Source organism: Alligator mississippiensis, chromosome 11 (assembly GCF_030867095.1).
Source record: "Alligator mississippiensis isolate rAllMis1 chromosome 11, rAllMis1, whole genome shotgun sequence".
NCBI lineage: Eukaryota > Metazoa > Chordata > Crocodylia > Alligatoridae > Alligator > Alligator mississippiensis.
In genome coordinates, this window is record NC_081834.1 from 28,446,274 (window position 1) to 28,466,512 (window position 20,239).

General features: G+C 46.0%; 1 protein-coding gene across 11 annotated transcripts in view; it reads left to right on the top strand.

The window, feature by feature from the left end:
* Positions 1-20,239, top strand: part of LINGO1 (leucine rich repeat and Ig domain containing 1) — a 512,521-nt gene that overhangs the window by 11,115 nt on the left and 481,167 nt on the right. The gene's annotated exons all lie outside the window — the stretch shown is intronic.

Sequence of the window (20,239 nt, forward strand, 5' to 3'; positions counted from 1 at the left end):
TCTCTTGGGTTCTCCACAGGCAAAAATGTCTGTATATTGGCAAGCATTTTTACTCTTCCCTTTGCTTCCATTCTGAGAGCTGATTAGCAATGGTCTCGGTGTGCTGGGGTCCTGTTCTTGATTGAGACTTTTGGAAACTAGCCCAACAAAAATAATGTCTGCTCCTGGGTCCTTCAGTTGGGCTTTCTCTTTTTTTTTACTAATCCTTGCCTCTGTCTCTGCCGCTGGCAGGTGTAATGCTCACGCTGCATGCCTACCGTGTTTCTGGCTAGGACTTTCGAGGAACCAAAGAGAGTGCCATCTCAAAGAGAACCTGCCTTCCAGGTGTTACAGTAGCCCCTAAGCATTCGGGGATAGGACTCCTGATAAATAGGCACAGCTGGGAGGCTTCTCATACGTTGCAGACATGATCAATGAGTTTCATGGCTATGTACCTCACTACTGAGTCTATGCTCTGATTTAACCTGCCATTAGGGACACAGCAGTAGGCAGGAGCCTGGGATTTTGTTCTGTGACCTTGCGGTCTCTTTATTGGTGGCCTCTGCTTGCTCAAGCAGACACAGTCCCCAGAATAATGATCCAGGTAAACAAAAGGACAGTATCTATCTAGCCCAGCAAAGAAACTCGGAGGCAGCTCTCCTTCTGGGACTGTGGTTTCCAGAGGCAGGAAGAGCAGAAACGCTCCTTGACAAAGTAGATGGAGCCCACAGCAGCCCTGAGCTGTAACACCTGGGGAAGGGCTCGGGTGTCAAGCATGAACTAAGGGGGAAGAGGGCCTGGCTTGGGCAGGGTAAGTCTGGCAGAGGTGCCTTGCTTTAAAAGTCTCACCTGAGTCCAGGTGAAGTTGGGGGACCTGCTCTCTCAGCACTTTGCAGAGCCTGGAGGGGTGAGGAGTCCATGGGGCACTGAGCTCAGGCAGGGTGAGAGTTGTTCTTGGTTGTATTTTGTATTGTTGGGTGCTCTGTGCACCCTCACTGGAGGCTTGGGTTGCCATGGTCTGGAAGGTGGTGGAAGCTGAGGGGGTGACCTGACAGCCCAGGAGGGAAGTAGAGGTCCCAAAAGGCCAAAGAGAGGGCACTTTGTAAGGATATACAGGTTTTCCTTGTTTTATGCTGTACACGCGTTCCTGGAAAACAGTGCATAACTTGAATTCACATCAAGGGAATCCACTTTGCAATGTAACAAATAAGGATATGTTCCAAGACCTCAACTGTGCCTACCCCCAGGCCCACTTCCACCACTTTTACAAGACCATTCTGGTACTCGCCAAGAGTAGACATACATGCAAGCATAGGGCACTATCATAATGGGGATGGCAACTACAGAAACGCATATCACAGGCAATGAGCAAGGAGCGCAGATCCACACAGGTATATTTTGGTGTGCATCACTCTCACAATGTACTGCACAAAACAGCTGATTGTGGGCTTCCACCACACCAATCTCATAAGAGTGAATTTACCTCACATATAACGAATTTCGGTCTAAAAAGGGTCATCGTATAACAGCGCATTCACACATGCAGAACCCGCATAAAGCAAGGGAAACTTGTAATAAATCTGTCCCCTTCCTGTCCCCTTCTTGTACCCTCCACGCCACAAACTGGTTCAGAATTCTGGCTGATGAACAAGTTATTGGGAGATCTGGAGAGAATTGGAGGCAGGCTGAGTAGTGCCTTGGGGTGCCACAAACAGATGCTGTGGAGGGCAAGCCTGTTGCACACCCCTAAGCTTCCTCTGAGTGTGGGAACTTCCCTCCTGGAGTAGCAAGCTCCTTGAAGATGTGTTTGGAAATGCCCCCTCACCCACCTGTTTCACCTTGCCTAGTTCCACAGGGAATTTGTATCTGTGCTTTTGACTTGCAGGAATATCTTTGTCACTTTGTAAAGGGAAGCACATACTTAACAGACTAGCTAGGCTCTCTCAAGAGGTCCGAGTCTCACTCAGAATGAGTGTCTCCTGCTCTGACTGACTTCAGGTGAGTGTTAGGGTGCCTCAGCCCTTCTGCGAATCAGTCCTACTGTCCTTAGCACAAGACTGTAGTAACTCTTCTTCTGATTTTCCCCTTCCCCCCCACCCCCTCCCCCGGCAGCTGACTTATTATGGCAATGGTTTTGTTTGGATGGCATGGATATATTTTTACATAGGGGAATGTTCCTTGTTATCTAAGCTTCTTTGCAGATTTGGTGTAATTTATCCTTTTTCTTCAGTACTGGCTTCTGTTACACCTTTCTGCTTTGATTTGTATGCATCTGACCACCAATTTGTGGCTGGATGGTGGAGAGTCCATCTTCCTCTTGGTTTCTGTTCTACTACTGCTTATCTCACTTGGGTCCCCTCAGAGACCCCAGCAAGAAATAAATCCAGCAGTTTTTTGAAGGAGTCCAGAGTAGGTGCTTGCACCACCTCTGGGGGGAGTTTGTTCCAGACCCTGGGCACACGCACCATAAAGAACTCTTTTCTTATATCCAGTCTAAATTGGCCTTCCTGGAGCGTATGGCCATTAGATCTTGTTATCCCTTGGGAAGCTCTGGTGAACAGGTGTTCTCCCAGGTCCTGATGTGCCCCTCTTACAAAGTTGTAGGCTGCCACCAAGTTCCCCCAAGCGTTCTCTCCAGAGTCCCAAGTCCCTCAGCCTCTCCTCGTTCGGCCTTCCTTCCAGGCCTTGGATCATCTGAGTGGCTCTCTTCTGGACTCTCTCAAGCTTTTCCACATCCTTCTTGAAGTGGGAGGCCCAATACTGGGCACACTACTCCAGCTGTGGTCTCACCAGGGCCGAGTAAAGTGGGATGCATCTGCCTGACTGGTTTATTAACTTTGATTTGCCCATATTTAGTTTTCTTATTGTTCATTGCCCAGTTATGACTTACTGGTGATTACATGTTTTATACAGTGAGATCCTAGAAAGCTGGGGGTAATGGAATGCTTTGTTCTTGTATGAGCTTGGGAGTCTGCATTTATACAAATACAAACCAGTTTACAGCCAGCCCATTCAGTACGTACAGGATGCTGTGCAAAAGAGGGTTTGATAGCTTCATAGGAGGCCAAGCCAGAGGAGGATGGAAAGCAGGTATAGATGAATTCTTCCAAGTGAAAAGCTGGGGCATTGCACAGATCAAAGATGGTAAGAAATCTGAACATTCATTCCATTTTCTAAAGGAAGCCCCTTTAATTGTGTTCACTCTTTCCCTAGCCTGGACTGACTTTTCCCAAGCTTCACTTGTGAAGTTACTAGTAGAAAAACAAACCACAAAGACAAATATTCTCAAACTGATATTTTCCCCTCCTAATCTCATAACTGAAAAAAATAGTGTACATTTCACACAGCAAGTAGCAACTTTCCACTCGCATATATAATTTTGGATACTATTGGTTAGTTGTCTAAATCATCCAGTCAGAAGAAAAGAAAAATACCGTGTGGCATATGTTACTAAGCAGCCTACCATGACTTGAATATTTGCAGTGAATGATACACCAGCTTGCTGCAAGTCAAGAACTATTCATTCTAGGCATCTGCAATCTTAGCTGGTTGAATAATGGGTTTGTTTGGGGGGGGGGGGAAGGGAGGCAGGGGTTGTTTTTGGCATAGTACTAAGACCTTGAGAAATCAAAATATAGTTTGGGTTTTGTGTGTGTGTGTGTGTGTTGCATGCACACACTTTATTTATTTTTCAACAATACCAAACTATTCACCTTTGGGTAACCTGACACTTTTTGACCAAATTCAAGAGTTTTAATTTTATTTGGGGGTTATTTAACCTTTTTGAAAGGCCATCAACTTTTACAATGACACCTGTCAGTAAAGTATTACAAAATGTTTGGTCTCTTTAAAGAATCTTTTAGCCATTTTGTGGCTAAAACAAATGCACAGAACTTCACCTGACTTCCCCCCCGCCGAAATGCCTCTTTGGTGACTACTATTCATTGAGAGAAACTTAACTCGGGAGGAGGAGAGCTGGGTGAACATTGTATGATGAATACAATGGAGAATTTTGCGATTTGTTGATGAGCAGAATAACGAGCGAGTTTCATTGAATGGTTTGTTATGAATGATCCTTCCAGCTGCACTGGAGAAGGAGCAAGTGAGAAGGAGGAAAGCAAAGACGGAGACAGCTGAGGCTCCTCAGGGTAGAGTCTCACTGGTTTGAGCCAGATACATCATGATCTTTACCCGGTGCTGCAAATTGGCTTTGAGCTCACATTTGTGTCACTTTGCCTACCTACTTCCAGACATCACCAACCTCCACAGAGAGACGGGGAGAGGGGGAGGAAGGATTGCTGGAGGAGAGGAGAAGACAGGTCGAGATGTAGGAGAGGACAGGCGGCAGATAAGAATTTTAAACTAAAATATTCCAGTGTAGGGAGGAAGCTGCCTTCCTTGGGCACAGTTCTGTCTCCTCAATGGCTACAGAGCGAATGCAATACAAAACAAACACCCTGCACACTGCCACAAACATAATTCACACATCTACCTAATTTATATTTAAAACAAAGCCCTCCAGAGCAGGGCACAACAGGCTTCCCTGCAGTAATGTGTGCTAATGAAGGTGGCTTGCTGCATATCTTATGCAAAATGACTGCAGCCTAGGGGAGCCTGCACTTAAAGTTTTTTAACATTTTCCTGGGGCTGGAAAAAGCAGGATCGGGAACCCTGCAGGTGCTGAGACATTTCAGTCTGCCTGCCGAGACCTTGGGTTAGAGAGCGGATGTTTCCGATTAGCCTCTTCCCTGGGGTGGCCTAGCAAAGAGGTTGCCATGAATGTCATCATGGGGGAATTTGTGGGTATTAAGCCTGTCCTCAAGCCCCCCTTTGTTTCCAGAGAGAGCTGTTCTTAATTCATTAAAATGTTTTCTTGTTTGTTTCAGTTCTGATTAACGAGCCTAGTCTCACTCTGACAACATGCCACAAGCAATAAATTTCTCTGGTGCAGCTCTGTTGCTAAAGGAGCCCAGCTCATGTATGCCCATTGCTTATATCACTTATTAGTTGCTTTCTGCAGACAAAGAATGGTCATTGCAAAGATTTTTGGGGTGAAAATGGCTTGTCCTCAGACTATGGCCTAGATTTGGGCTTAAAACACGTGCTTGTGTTACACCTTCAGGACCAGATGGAGCCACATTCTCCAAAGAGAAACACTTGACTGAGGTGGTATAGAAAGGGATGATCCTGCCTTGAGCAGACAGTTAGACTAGATGACTCCTGAGATCCTTTCCAGCTCTACATGCCTATTATCCTAAGACAACAGATTTCTTTCCAGCATTTAACCAGACTTCTCAAAAGATGTCTACAGTCAGTACTCTAGAAAAAACTGACCCACATTATTGCTGAGGTTCTGCTAAGCATCATTGGAAATTCTGGGCAGAGGGTGCTCTACCATCAGCTGATGTGATCAACAGCAGCATCCCTGACACCTGGCTGACTCTGGCCAGTGTTAAAATAAGAAGTAGAGTTAGTCCCTGAAATTTCAATAGAACAGTTGTCCATAAAAAGAGAGAGAGCAATTTTAATGAAAATAGAAACATTTTGCAGCAACCTACCAATTGTGAGGGAGAAAATAGGAATGTTTTAATATAATAGAATAGGCTGAATATAATTTTCTAAAAATAGCAGCATTTTCCATGGGATAGAAATTTTGGTTCTGATAAATGCCTGGCCTATTCTTGGAAACTATAAATACATTAAAATTGGAGTCTTCATCACTTCTACAATGAATGGTAACCAGATACTGAATTAACTTCCTTCCCTTGTAACTCTGGTTCTAGAGAATGGGCATGTTACACTTAAAGAACAAGGGCTGGGATGGCAGCTGTCAAAACCCAGCGGAGTCAACTAGGGATCATGGCAATAGGGGTGCTCTAGGATGTCTCCTGAGCTGCAGTGCCCTGGTCTCTATTTGTTACCTCCTTTAAAAAAAAAAAAAAAAAAAATCCATATTCTCCTGTTAGAAAGGCCCAAATGGCTGAGGCAATATGTGATACAGAGTTGACTTAAAGAACACACAAACTATTCCTGCAGGGAACTTCATTTGCTATAGGATTTCTTCCCTTCAGAGCTGTAAATCGAGTTTTGAGAGTTCTTATTACTGAACTCAATCTCTTTCAACAGGAAAAGCTGGGAGGCACTGAGATGTGTGTGGAATGTGGGGAGCTTTGGGACTAAAATGAGTGAGGTCCTTGGAGATTAAGGATGGTCAAACAGAATGAACTGTGGACTCGGTATTTTTCCCATCCATGTGTACTTGTACATGGTTCACCTTAAACCTAGGACTAAACCAATGCAAGTCTGGAGCTGGAAAAACAGAAGGCCTGTGGCTTTACATGGCCAAAGATCTTATTTTTGTTGTCTTTGAAGGCTCCTTGTTGGGTAAAATATTTCAGAGAAACTTTCTTTCAGTTTTGGGGCTTTTGCTGTTGTTGCCAAGAATCCCCAGCACAGCAGTGAAAACATCATCAGGAATGTTTTCAGCCAAAGAAGGGCTTTGATAAGAAGTTTCTAACCATTGCTAGTCCAGCAGCCTTGTTAAATAATCCCCTTTGTACTCATTACAGCAAAGCCTAGTATTTCTCATCATGTTACAGAATTTCTCCTCCAGTTCTTCCACTCCTACCCCACTGGCATGTTGGCTTTCCAGGCTGTTTACATTGGCTGCGGTGGAAAGCACCAATCCTATCTTTTATTAGAGAGAGCTGCAAAGTAGTGATAAGCGACTGCTCAGGGTAAGGGAGCGAGGGGACTTGCTGCAAGGACTGAGGCTGCATTGCAGAGCATTAGATATCTCCCATGATGCTTTAGGCATAGCTGGCACATGCTTCAGTTTCTTCTGAACTGGCTTCTGTAAACATAAGAGCCCTTGAGATTGGGTGTGGGGGGATTCAGGGGGTGGGTGGGGACGGGGGACTTGGGGGCTGCATTCACAGCAGAGAGAAGAGTGGAAGCTGCTGGAAGAGTCGCAGTATCATGAAACTTCCTGCTGTTTGTCCTACCCGTCTCACTTGGGGGAGTTGGCCCATGACCTTGAAAAGCAAATGGCTCTTCTCCCCACTGCCTAATGGCCAGGGCTTAGTTCCAGGGGAATGGGTGGCTGGAGGAAGCCATATAGAGGGTGAATTGAATGAGATGTAGTGGGTTACCCAAGCTGCACCTCATGTTCCACCCTCTTTGTTCCATTAACCATTTGTGTTAAGGCACCAAGAGACCCCAGCTGAAACAAGGTCCCCTGTGCTAGCTGCTATGAGCAAACAGCCAGAGTTTAGCACCTACTAGCTCTCATGGTACCTCATATGTGCTGCAGGTTTTGCAGTCTGTCTGAACAGCTGCTCTGTAACCAGAGTCCCTGCCCTAAAAAGCTTTATAGTCCAAATAAACAAGGCAAACAAAAGTGGGAGAGTAAACAGAGGCATGGAGAGGTTACCAGACTTGGCCTGGCTCATCCAGCAGGTCAGTGCTACCCAAGTCCTAGCTTATGTTAATGAAGAGAAGCACCAGCCCTGTACTTTTCCTTAGTAGTTGTCTTTGCCTGCTGTTGCAGGGACGGGATTGGTGGGTCCATGTTTCTACTGCTTTTACCTATGGTACGCGTTGGACCCTGTGCTTTGTGTTTCTGCTTTTGTGCCTGTCTGAGGGTTTGAAGTGGCTTGGAGATTCTTTCTAGCCTCACGTGTCTAACTCCTCATCGCCCTCAGGAGGGTGATCCCTTGGTGGAAAGGACAGGAGGAATAGGGGAGTCTGCGTTCCTTTTGTCTCTGCCCAAGACTGTTGAGTGATTGCTTCTGAGTGTTGCTGGGTTCTCCTGTGTCCCTACAAATTGTTTCAGATTCTCCATTTGTTAATCATTAATAAAACTCAGGCAGTAAGTGCAGATCGCATTGAGAGCAGTTGTTCAGCTGAGATTTAATCGGGACAAGAAGTTTTTAAAAGAGGCTCAAGAGACCAGCTTACTTTTCACCAAGAGGGAATGAAATGGGTGATATTGGTCTACAGTTGGAGATATATATATAATTTTTTTTTTTTTTGAAAGAAAATAGATTCTCCCAGCAGTATGTTTCTTTGAGAAGAGCTATCTTCAAGAAAGGCACAAATGAGCAATGAGGGGAGAGAGAGAACCCCTGTAGTCCCATGAAGACTGCTCCATTTGAGCTCTGAACCCGAATGGATACTGGTTCAGAAGATATTGGATATCCAAAAAAGGAGACTCCATTCATTGATGAGAGGCCATGCTCCATCTAAAGAACCTGTCCTTATGTGTGCACACTCTCTCTGTGTCTTCACCAGCTAACTTCAAAGAGTGCTCTGTTTAAGCCAGATAGCTCCAAGGGTCTAAGACAGATAACTCTTGCCAAAACAAAGAACAGAGGAAAGGCGCTACACCCCCTGCCTGTCTCAGAAGAATAGGAATATTCTCTTCCTCCCTGCAGAGGAAAATGCAAAGAGGATGGATTTTTTTTTTCACCCCCTCTGAAAAATCCCTTCTTCTAGACCACAGCTTTGTAAAAAGCTTTTTATAAATCTTTTGAGAAGGAAAAAGTAGTCTGCTAGAAGAGAGACCTCTTCATGTAAGACACAGTTAAACTTTCCTTTCTCATTTAGGCTGCCTATTATAGGGACAATATCTCTTCAGTGCCTCCAGCCCTGCTCTGAGCAAGCGTTAACCCAAAGTGTTCTTCAGTGTATTTCTTCTTCAGTCCTCAGCACAGTCTCCTTTTTGTCTTTCCTGTTCATGCTGCTACTCTAGAGTGCATGTGACTGAAATGCTTTGGGCCAGAATTCATTCCACCTATTCAGTGTCTTAAGATGTCTATGCTGCAACTGCAGCACTCTTGGGAGAGACAATCCTGAGCATAACCTTCTACCCACTCCCTCTCACACATCCCAAACTTGGAAATGTGACAGTGATGGCTGAGGAGGGGCACCCTGGCAGATGCTGTCAGATATACCGGAGATGGAGGACTCAAAGCTGTAAGAGAAACTCAGTGTGGTGTATGTGACTGGGAATGAGGGTGGAGCAGCAGGGGAGAGGGAGGTTTGTTCCTGGATGTCCCAAGAATGCTAGGGAATGTGGTGTCAACATATCCTAGGTGTCCATGTGTTACTCTCTTCTGCCCTGCTGGAGTCCCTGGAAAGCTGTTGATGCAAAAGATAAGTGAGTTCTTGTCATCATTGTCCTCATCCTTGTCCTCCTCTGCTGCTGTTTGTGACTTATTTTTGTCCATCTTGGTTATAAAACTAGATGTTACCAGGTTTTCGGGGACTCAAGCAGGTGAAATGGGGGGGGCACTTAGAAGCCTAATAGGTGGAGTGGCCCTTAATGCCATTGGGGCTTTTTATCCTATTATTGTAGCCATGTTATATAATGCTGTTGCAGGGGGACAATGCACAGTCCTGCATTCCTCAAGTTTTTCCAGTGGTGAAATCCTGACCCTCCTGAAGCTAGTGGGAGTTTTGTCATTGTCATTTGTAGGGACAGGATTTTTAAGTGAAGCTCTAGAGGTTGCATGGATGCCTTGAGGGACACCCTAGGAGGCAGCAGTTCTGGTTGGGGAAGGTCTAGGTCTACTCTCTGAAGGAGCCTTTGCTAAGGGAGACATCACTTGACTTATCTTGTTAACTTCTGGTTATACCTATTTCTCCCTCTTTCTTTTTGGGAAAGGATGGATGAGAGAGTTTTGATAGAAGCTACTGCAGTGGCATCTGGAGTTCCCAGACATGTTGAATTCAGCCTGTAAGGTTTCAGGCCCAAGCTTGAGACAAAGACCACTGGTGGTATTGGTTTCTGACCTTCCCCCAAGCTCTAGATGAAGTCAACACCTACATTGACTATTTTGGAGCTGTTGGCTTTCTTTGGGCATGCAGTGCTGTTGATGCATCTTTGGTCCCTAGCAAGGGTGGTTCTCATGTCTTGAGTGGCTTCATTCCTACCAAAGGTCTTTGTGGATTAGGTACCACTAGTTTCTGTTTGTCTCCCTCTTCCTCAGTGTGGATAAGAGGCTATCAGGAGGGGGTAGTGAAGAGAGCTGGGTTATGTTATGTAGTTAGTATGAGGTATGCTCTGTGTCTCCTGACCCAGTGGATGCTGCAGCCCAGTGTCTGCATAAGCTTGGGTTGTGGATAAGGTCTGCTGTCTGAGGCCATATGCAGGAAGGGCAGGAAGATGTGGTGAAAGGAATATGTAAAGATTTTATCAAATGTTTCTGTTGTGTCTTATGCCACATTGCAGTTTGGGAGTTGTGTAGGTCCTGGTTGTCTTTGTAGCTCAACCCATGGCCATAGCTAAGATACGTCCTAGCTTTGTAGAGAAGAACATAACCACTCCTTTGGGATGTAGATCACTAGTATGATCCATGCATTTACCTCACAAACATGCTCCTTGTTGGGCTACTCTGAAGCTGAAATTTAATGCCAAGCATTAAAATGTCGTCAGGACAGCCTACTACCAAGCCTGGATGCAGAAAGCTGGCTCAAGTGAAAATCAATGCAACCTTTTGGGAACTTGCTTTGAACTAGGAGTGAAAGGTTTAATCCTATCCTAGCTCCTTTAGATCTGTTTGCCCACCCCTCAAAAAAAAAAAAAGAAAAGAAAAGGGGAAAAAAAAAAAGCCTAGCTGGGATGGGGACAGGAAGCAGGCCAGTACTGGTATCTCTGAGCATGATTAATGCCTGTTGATCAATGACATTAATCCCATTTATCCTGACATTGTTAAAGGACGGCTCAAGGTTTCTAACCATAGACAGGAAATGCAAACTATTAATGTCATTTCTTCTTGTATCCTTGATAGATTTTTAGCATAGCCGCTTCTGACTCTGCTGTTACCTTTTGTTTTCTCCTCAATAGCTTGTCTAATAAATGCTATTATCTTGGGCACAAATCTACTTCATGCCTCAATTCCACTTGGTAAGAGCCGGTGATAATAGCAGAACAATGATTCTTTTAAAGGGGGATCTTTCACAGACAGCTATGGCTGGCATTTCTCCTTTTCTCCAGCACCCTTCCCTGAAACAGATAAAGATTACGAGGTCCTGAAAGTGCAGGTGGGAAAGGCACCCAGCTGATAAATTGGATGTCTAAGCAGCATTAGCAAGAGCCAATAGAGCAGCTTTGGAGATCAAGAATGCCTGAGGCCCTATCACCTTGGTAATTAGAGCAGATATGCTTATGGTCTGGGGTCCTTTGTAATTCCAGTAGATTAGGTTGGGGGAAAATAGTCATGAGGGGGTAGAGAGAAAACATAACTGTTCCTGAAAGCTCCCAGGAAAGACATAATCTGAAACAAAATAAAGATATTGCCTGTCTCTGTCTAAATAATCCAGAGCTGTGAAAAGCTGTAATTGGTAGGTGGAGGGGTGCTGACAGGTCCTGGGGTCAGCCCAGGGTTTTTAAGAGAAATAGTCAGGCAGCTCCAATTGAAACATTTCATCTCTCAGCAAGAATGATCAAAGAGGCTGAAACGCAATGAGAACAGGCCCTGATTCTTGCTGGCTGCTGTGACTCTTGCTCGTTAGCTTTTCTCCAGCACGAAGAGCCGAAGTGTGAAAGCCTAGGGTGAATGCAGTTTAATTAAAGCAAACACAATCTCTACCTGGTCCAGCAGAGCTCAGCTGCTGTGTTGTCAGAGCCTTCCAAACTGGCTTTCCTGTGCCTGGGTGAGAGAGGGGACCCATTAACGGAACCATGTCTGGATTGCTGTGCTCAGAAAGCACGAAAGGTGCATGCAGCTGCCCCTTGGTGGACTGTGGTGGCTGGATTAGTATCCTGGAAGTGGTAATTGGGTCCCTAATTATTGTTAGTGTAGCCTGTGATCAGTAAAAGGTATATCACTATTTTCTGTCTCGGCTGAATTCATCATGGGGAGGCTTGTTTGACCCCACGCAAGCCATGTTTTCTACCCCCTCTGGAATTCAAGACCGCACCTTCTTCTACCAGACTTGCTATTCCTGGATATCTGACTCCTGGGTAAGAAGCAGCATAGGATGCCTTATCTATCGTGCAGCTGTATCCCTAGAGCATCAAGCAGCCTGGATAGGTTTTACCTGAGGGTATAGCTCCGTCTTTAACTTGTGTTTAAAGACATTGCTGTAATAGTGGCCATTTCTTTGATTCTCACCCTCACTGGGGGACAGTGATCACCTAATAATAGAATTCTTCATAAGACATCAAGTGGGTAAGGTAACTAGTAGGGTGAAATTGCTAGACTTTAGGAAAGCTGATTTCAATGAACTCAGGCGATTAGTCAAGGACGCACTGCGGAGTAGGAGTTTTGAAGAGTTGGGAGCCCAAGAAGGGTGGCTGTGCCTTAAGGAAACGATCCTTCAGGCACAAAGGGAGACAATCCCGATGTGAGGAAAAAGAGGGAAAGGGGCCAGGAGGCTTCCTTGGCTGACCAGAGAAATCCAGGGCAGCCTACGGGCCAAAAGGGGAGCGCATAAAAAGTGGAAACAGGGAGAGATCACCAAACAGGAGTATACCTCCTCTGCTCGCGCTTGTAGGGTGGCAGTTAGACGGGCCAAAGCTACCATGGAGCTGAGGATGGCAACCCAAGTAAAGGATAACAAGAAATTGTTTTTTAGATATATAGGGAGTAAAAGGAAGGCCCAAGGAGGAATAGGACCTCTACTAAATGGGCAGAAGCAATTGGTGATGGACAGGGGGGACAAGGCTGAACTCCTCAACGAGTTCTTTGCCTCTGTTCCTAAGCAAGGGGCAAGACAAGTCTCTCACTGGGGTTGTAGAGAGGCAGCAGCAAGGTGCCAGACTACCATGTGTAGACCCTGAGATGGTGCAGAGTCACTTGGAAGAACTGGATGCCTTTAAGTCGGCAGGCCCGGATGAACTCCATCCGAGGGTACTGAAGGCACTGGCTGACATCATTGCACAGCCACTGGCAGGAATATTTGAATGCTCGTGGCGCATGGGCCAAGTCCCGGAGGACTGGAAAAGGGCCAACGTGGTCCCCATTTTCAAGAAGGGAAGGAAGGAGGACCCGGGCAACTATAGGTCAGTCAGTCTCCCCTCCATCCTTGGCAAAGTCTTTGAAAAAATTATCAAGGCTCACATTTGCGAGAGCCCGGCAGGACAAATTATGCTGAGGGGAAACCAGCACGGGTTCGTAGCAGGCAGATCATGCCTGACTAATCTAGTATCTTTTTATGACCAGGTTACGAAATGCCTGGACACAGGAGTAGGGGTGGATGTCGTATACTTAGACTTCAGGAAGGCCTTCGATACAGTATCCCACCCCATACTGGTGAGCAAGTTAAGAGGCTGAGACTTAGATGACTACACAGTCCAGTGGGTGGCGAATTGGCTAGAGGGTCGCACCCAGAGAGTCGTGGTGGATGGGTCGGTTTCGACCTGGAAGGGTGTGGGCAGTGGGGTCCCGCAGGGGTCGGTCCTTGGACCGATGCTCTTTAATGTCTTCATCAGCGACTTGGACGAGGGAGTGAAGTGTACTCTGTCCAAGTTTGCGGATGACACAAAGCTATGGGGAGAAGTGGACACGCCGGAGGGCAGGGAACAGCTGCAGGCAGACCTGGACAGGTTGGACAAGTGGGCAGAAAACAACAGAATGCAATTCAACAAGGAGAAATGCAAAGTGCTGCACCTAGGGAGGAAAAATGTCCAGCACACCTACAGCCTAGGGAATGACCTGCTGGGTGGCACGGAAGTGGAAAGGGATCTTGGAGTCCTAGTGGACTCCAAGATGAACATGAGTCGGCAGTGTGACGAAGCCATCAGAAAAGCTAATGGCACTTTATCGTGCATCAGCAGATGCATGACGAATAGATCCAAAGAGGTGATACTTCCCCTCTGTTGGGCACTGGTCAGACCGCAGTTGGAGTACTGCATGCAATTCTGGGCACCGCACTTCAAGAGGGATGTGGATAACCTGGAGAGGGTCCAGAGAAGGGCCACTCATATGGTTAAGGGCCTGCAGACCAAGCCCTACGAGGAGAGACTAGAGAACCTGGACCTTTTCAGCCTCCGCAAGAGAAGGTTGAGAGGCGACCTTGTGGCTGCCTTTAAGTTCATCACGGGGGCACAGAAGGGAATTGGTGAGGTTTTATTCACCAAAGCGCCCCCGGGGTTTACAAGAAATAATGGCCACAAGCTAGCAGAGAGCAGATTTAGATTGGACATTAGGAAGAACTTCTTCACAGTTCGAGTGGCCAAGGTCTGGAATGGGCTCCCAAGGGAGGTGGTGCTCTCCCCTACCCTGGGGGTCTTCAAGAGGAGGTTAGATGTGTATCTAGCTGGGGTCATCTAGACCCAGCACTCTTTCCTGCCTATGCAGGGGGTCGGACTTGATGATCTATTGAGGTCCCTTCCGACCCTAACATCTATGAATCGATGCTATCATGAGATGATAATGCTTTGGAAACTGTCTTACATATTAGAGGAGGATTTGGTTTTCTCTGGTGTGAGCCTCTTTCTTGGAGGAGGGCTAAAAATCCATTCAGGCAAGGGGCAACTTAAAAGCCAACTATTATCAACAGGAAGTGGATTGGTGTGGTAACCCCAGGGGATGTATAGCTAGCCTCCATCGCACAGGAGATGATCTCTGGTTAGTTGGTTGTTCTTCTGTGTATACTGACTGTTCCCAAACAATGTTCTATGAGGTGCTCTGCCAAGACATAGTGTTGACTCCTCCTAATTCCCAGCCAACACGCTGCATCCAAAGAAGCTGAAGATATATCATTTCTTAACATTAGTCTTATAAGCAAGCACATCACTTGTCACAGAGCTGTTAGGGGTTGTGAATAGGAGGGGAAGTGTTCTCAAGATGATTGGTCCGTCCATCCATGGCGAAACCAACATTTTCATAGGATGGGACATCTACCTTATAGCTAGCTCTAGGGGCCTGCCTCAGATCTGATGCATTAGTTAAGGTGATTACCAAGAGATATTAGGAATATGATCCCTTTTTTTTTCCCTCTTTTGAAATCTCATCCCTTCAGCATGCTACCCTGAAACGAACCTGCACCTAAGCGTTCTCCCCACGCACACTCATCCATACCTGAAAACCCAGTCTGCAGTGTTTGCCTTGCATGGAAAAACTCCCTGTGCTAATATTGGGGGTTTAGCGGGTAGAATAGGTGGGGATGGGACAGAACCCATGAGTCTTAAACAGAACAGTAACCACTGCAGGATTTTCTAGGAACATCACAAGTTTAGAAGCTTTGTCCAGGTATTCCCAAGGACTTCCTGAAATGGGTCTTTCACCTTAGATGGGGGAAAAATGAGTCCCAAAGGACATCAGACAGCTTCCTGATCAGGGCTGGGGTTTATAAACTACTATCCCTCTATGTTGTGGCTGCTCATAACATTCTATGTAGTATCCAGGATTACGTCCCAGGTTTTGCTCCCTGACAGCTGCTAACTGCATACAGGCATTCTTTGAATGGCATAGGAAAGTCCCCAATTCTCTTCATAGGGTCTCAGCTATGTCCCATGTCTCTCTTGCTACAGTCCCCTGGCTGGTTCTGTCCCATATATGAGATGTAAATATTTTATGTCAGTTTTATACTGCCTACAGTTGCTGACTTTCAAGGCTTTTCTGCTTTTACTTTGTTCCTACATTTAAAAAACAAACAAACAAACCAATTGCAGTAGTCAGGCATTCTTCCATTTCTCAACTTTCCCCAAATCATAATTGCTTTAAAACTACAGATAGTCAGCAAAAGCAATTTTCTTTGCATTATGGAAAACTCTACCTAGTCCTATTCTTTACTCTAACCTTTTAGGTTTGCTTTCTACTCTTTTACTAATATGTAACTACTGGAGAGGCTGGAATTAGAATAGCTGCACTCACCCATCCTCTTAGGTGACATCTCCCTTTGCTTTGACATCTCCCTTATAGGGGCTCCAGTAGGAAAGGGAGAGGCTGTAAACTTGCCCACTGCTAGTCCTCCTCCATCATTCTCTTCAGTGTGTGCTTAATCTATTGCAAAAGTCCGAGCGGCTGCCAGTTCTTCTACAGTCTTCTTCTATTGAGAGTCCTGCTGAAAGGATGGTGGTGCAGTTATGAATTTGGAGACTTTTACTCCTTGCTGGGTCTAACAAGGCCTGGAGATCCCAAACCTACCTGATTTTCTGGCTGATTTGATTAGGTTAGAGTGCAACGTAATGCCTTTCCTTGGCAATGTAGCCATTTGATCAATGTTTTAAAATGCTCTTTCCATTTACAGGACGTGTTGAGTTTTCAAAAGCATTAATGATAGAAAATAAATTGGAGTCTGTGAGAAATAATCTTTAGACATTCTCTGTGGGCCTTTCCTTTTCTCACTCTTCTCAGCCATATTGAAGGCTGTGGCTAGCCTGGAATATAAATGAGAGAGAGCTCTGCATCTTTCTTAATCTTTAGCGATGCCGCCTTCTTGCCAGATGACTTGTACCAAAGGAAAAGCTTTTTTTAGATGAGAAGTCCATTGTAGCAAGTACTAATAAAACATAAAAAATGTATTTGGGATGGAGTCAGCATGTAGGAAAGATGGGATGACAGATGGTGCACCCCAGCAGTGGTCTCTGATGTACTTCAGAGATTTCCATTGTGGTGACCATCTCAACTTCCCCCTCCAGCTAAATAGAAGGGGGATCCTAGCTAGGTAGGCACAAGTTTCTGGATTGGAAAATTGAGAACTGCTTGTAGTGATCATCAGGTTCAATAAATACAGGCATATAATGAATGAGAAGGACAAACACTAAATTTATTTGTGGATCAGTTGTGGCGGACTAGGGACAGAAGTTGCACATAAACCAGTTTAAGTAATCAGAAACTGGTTTACTTCTGTAACAGAACAGAAGTTTAGTGCACATAAATCAGTTTCAAAATGGTTGTAACTGGTTTAAGATAAAGCTACTTGAATGCAGTATCAGACTTAACTGATTTGAGTCAAACCGTTTTATGAAACTTCTATGTCCAGCCCCTTCCTGGGTCAAGTTAAATCACAGTCCCCCAGCATGTTTTGGAGCCCAGGGCTAGGCTGCATGCTCTGTTCCAGAGAGCAGGGCTGGCCCTGCTCCTCTTCTCCCTAGCCAAAGTGGAGAGTGCTGGCTGACACGGGGATGGCGTGGGAGGTGGACAAGCCCAACTGGGGATGCAGTCTGTGGGGAGGTGTGGGGACTGCCTCTCCCGCACCTAAGGCAAACCCTGGCTGGGGTCTGGGCCAGGGAGGGGAAGCTAAACACCTCTTCCCCCACTCCAACTTACTGCTGTCTGTGGCTGTGCACTACAAACCCCAGAGGCACCTGGAAGCATTAAAATGAAGTGATGAGCAACCCTGCAAAGCCTGCTGCTGTGGTTTTGGACTGCAAATCTCAGAGACCTCAGGGACAGCAGGACAAGGAAGTGAACACACAGCCCGTGTTGGCTACATGCAGAGAGTCGTGCTGTAGCTCCCCCTGTCTTCTGCCCTGAGCCACTGCAGGCATGTGGCTGCATTGCCTGAATCAAAAGTAAATGTCTGTTCACTTCTGTTTCAATTTAATCTGGGCTTCTTAGACTAAACTGCAAAGACTGAATCAATTCAGCTTTGGGCTTTTTGACTGTACTTAGCCCATTTGTCTGGCTCTGACTGACTTTAGGGACCACCTCCCAACTCCAACCTCCGTAGTCTTTAAGTGTGGAAGCATCTCCAAATTACAACATCTGTCATTACATGGCTCATCTGTCTAAGCTTGTGTTGTGTACTTCCAATCTCTCAGAAGTCTGTTTGCTATCTTGGATAGAACACATGGGGTGACCGAGTGTTCCTTATCATGCTACCCATCCTTAGAAGAAAGGAATTCAGTTTGACTCCGGGCCTGGAGGTTTTGCAACTGGATCCAGGCCATATCTAGTATCCTGCATGCACTCTCTTAGTACTATAGTATCTGAACTTTACAATTTGATTGTCCGGCTTTGCAGCACTCAGATGAAGTAAGTCATGGTTATCTCCATAGTAGAGAGAGGATAAATGACTTGCCCAAGGTCTCTGTCATGCTGGTGGAGCAGCAAGTCGTATCCAGGCATCTTAAATCACTGTGGCATCCTTTTCTCTGACTCTTCTAGTGTTGACTGACTAGTCCCACTTGGCACTGTGGTGGGGAAGAGGGGGAGGGTGCTCTTTCTAAAGGCTTTGAGTTCTGCTTCTGCCCTATACATCTTTGGGGATTTGCCAATTTTGTGTTCTTTGCAGCAGACTTGTGACTCCTAGTGCTTTTTATTTTTGTTTAGTTGCTCTTGAAAATAATGGCTGTTGCTTGGAGAGTTCTCCATGGACTGCAGTATGCTTCACAGCAGGTCAAGGGGGACAGGAACTCAGTCTTCATGTCTAGTCAATTCTATCATGCTCTTATGCTGCTTTAGCAGTGGTTCCCAACTTCGCCTTCAAAGGAGACATCTGCTTCTTCAGTAGAGAGGAGGATTCAGTCTACAACTATCTTTTTGCTTTTCTTTTTGTTTACAAGAGCCAGGTGTCAGGGTTGGCAGAAAAAAAATGTAGGTCTTGTTCTGTAGTGGTACAGGCCCCGTTCGTTAACTGTTCCTGGCCTTTCTGCACCAGTCCCCTTTGCTATGAATATTGCTATGGGATACAACTAGAATTGGTCCCCAACCCCTAGAATGATCTCAAGGAGGGAGAACCATTCCTTGAAAAAGAGGGCTCAGAGGCTCCCTCTGCTGTTGACTGAAGACGGTGGTCCTCCCATTGAAATGTGGAATTTGAGGTTGTCAGCTAGTGGGTTGTGTGACGTATTTTGGACAGCTCAGCTGCCAGAGTAAGAAAGATGCCTGTGAAAATGCTAACAAATCACAAGAGCCAAGGAGAGCCTTGCAAACCTGCATAGATTTCATACAGGACTAGATTTTGTCATTTACATCTGCCTTAATCCAGAGTAACCACATTGAAGTGGAGGTGTAGCCAGTTCTTCCAACATCTCAGGTTGGAGACAAATTATGCTGATCCCTGGAGGTGGGGGGGAAGGAGAGGAGGAGTCTTACCTGCAGGGGTTTCCTCACATGAGCAGCAGCTGCTACTGCCGTTGGGAAAGCAGTACAGGCTCCAGCCACTGTTGCTGAGGGACAGGTAGCAGCATGAGCTTCCTGGGGGCTGTTCCTGGTGCCTTGTTTGATACCCCCACCTCTGAGAGCAGGGCTATGCCTCCTTGTGGGTGGAGAATCATTCTATCCCCCTGCCCCTCCCAGATGCACTGTTGGGCATGGGTCTGTGCCATTCTGGTTCCTATGAACTAGCTGCACCTGCATGACAGACTCTTGAGGGGAAAAGGCCATGCTGGAGCCCCCTCTGAGTCCCACCCTAGGTACACTGCCGCACTGAAGGCAGCCATCTAAACAAGAGCATGTTCCAACCCCAAGAAGACATGCACACGAAGAACCGAAAATGCTCAGAACTGGATTCAAGGGAGATTCTCATGTTAAAGCCCATTGAAGAAGGGTGTGTGTTTGCAAGGGTAACTTTCCTTAACTGGATAATTAATGGTGCTGCAGGTTACTTAAACGGGAAGAACTTAGAAAATCAATTTGACTTCTCATCACTGAGTCTTGCTATTTATTTTTCCCCTTGAATTTCCTGCATACTGTAGTGGGCCTTTATCTTTCTTCACACATCTGCCTTGGTTGTGCAGTGCTAGTTTTAGCTCCAATATTTTTCAAGATGAGCATCCATTAACATAATTAGCATGATCCAAACAAAACACACCCTGGGCTAAATTTGGGACAGATGTAGAACAGTGGAATTCTGTCCACATCAAAGCTTTGCCATGGGGAGGAGATAGTGACTATTGGACAGAGCATTGCATTGGGGGTTGGGAGACCTGCATTTTTTAATCCCAGCGCTGCTGCTCCAGGTCTTGTCAATTTGGATCCTAAGGCTAAGCTCTCTTAAGCAAGGACTCCCTCTCACTAGGGGTATGTACAGTAGGGTGGTGCGAAGCTTCCGTCCCTGATTCGATTTGGCCAGGGTTGGTGGTCGAATCTCTGAATTCGAATTGAATCGGAAGACCCTTTAATCTCTCCTAATTGAATCGGAACCCTCCAAATCGATTTGGAAAGATTCATCAATTTGGACGTAGACACAGTTTTAAATCTTTTTTCTATATACCTCAAGGTATCAGGTGGCTTCTGAATACTGTGGTGCTGGGGCGGATGGAGCATCCCACAGGAGTGCAGGGGGCTCCCCAGCCTGCTTGGCAGCAGACCCAGAAGTGGACCAGAAGCACTTCCGGTCCACTTCTGTGTCTGCTGGGGAG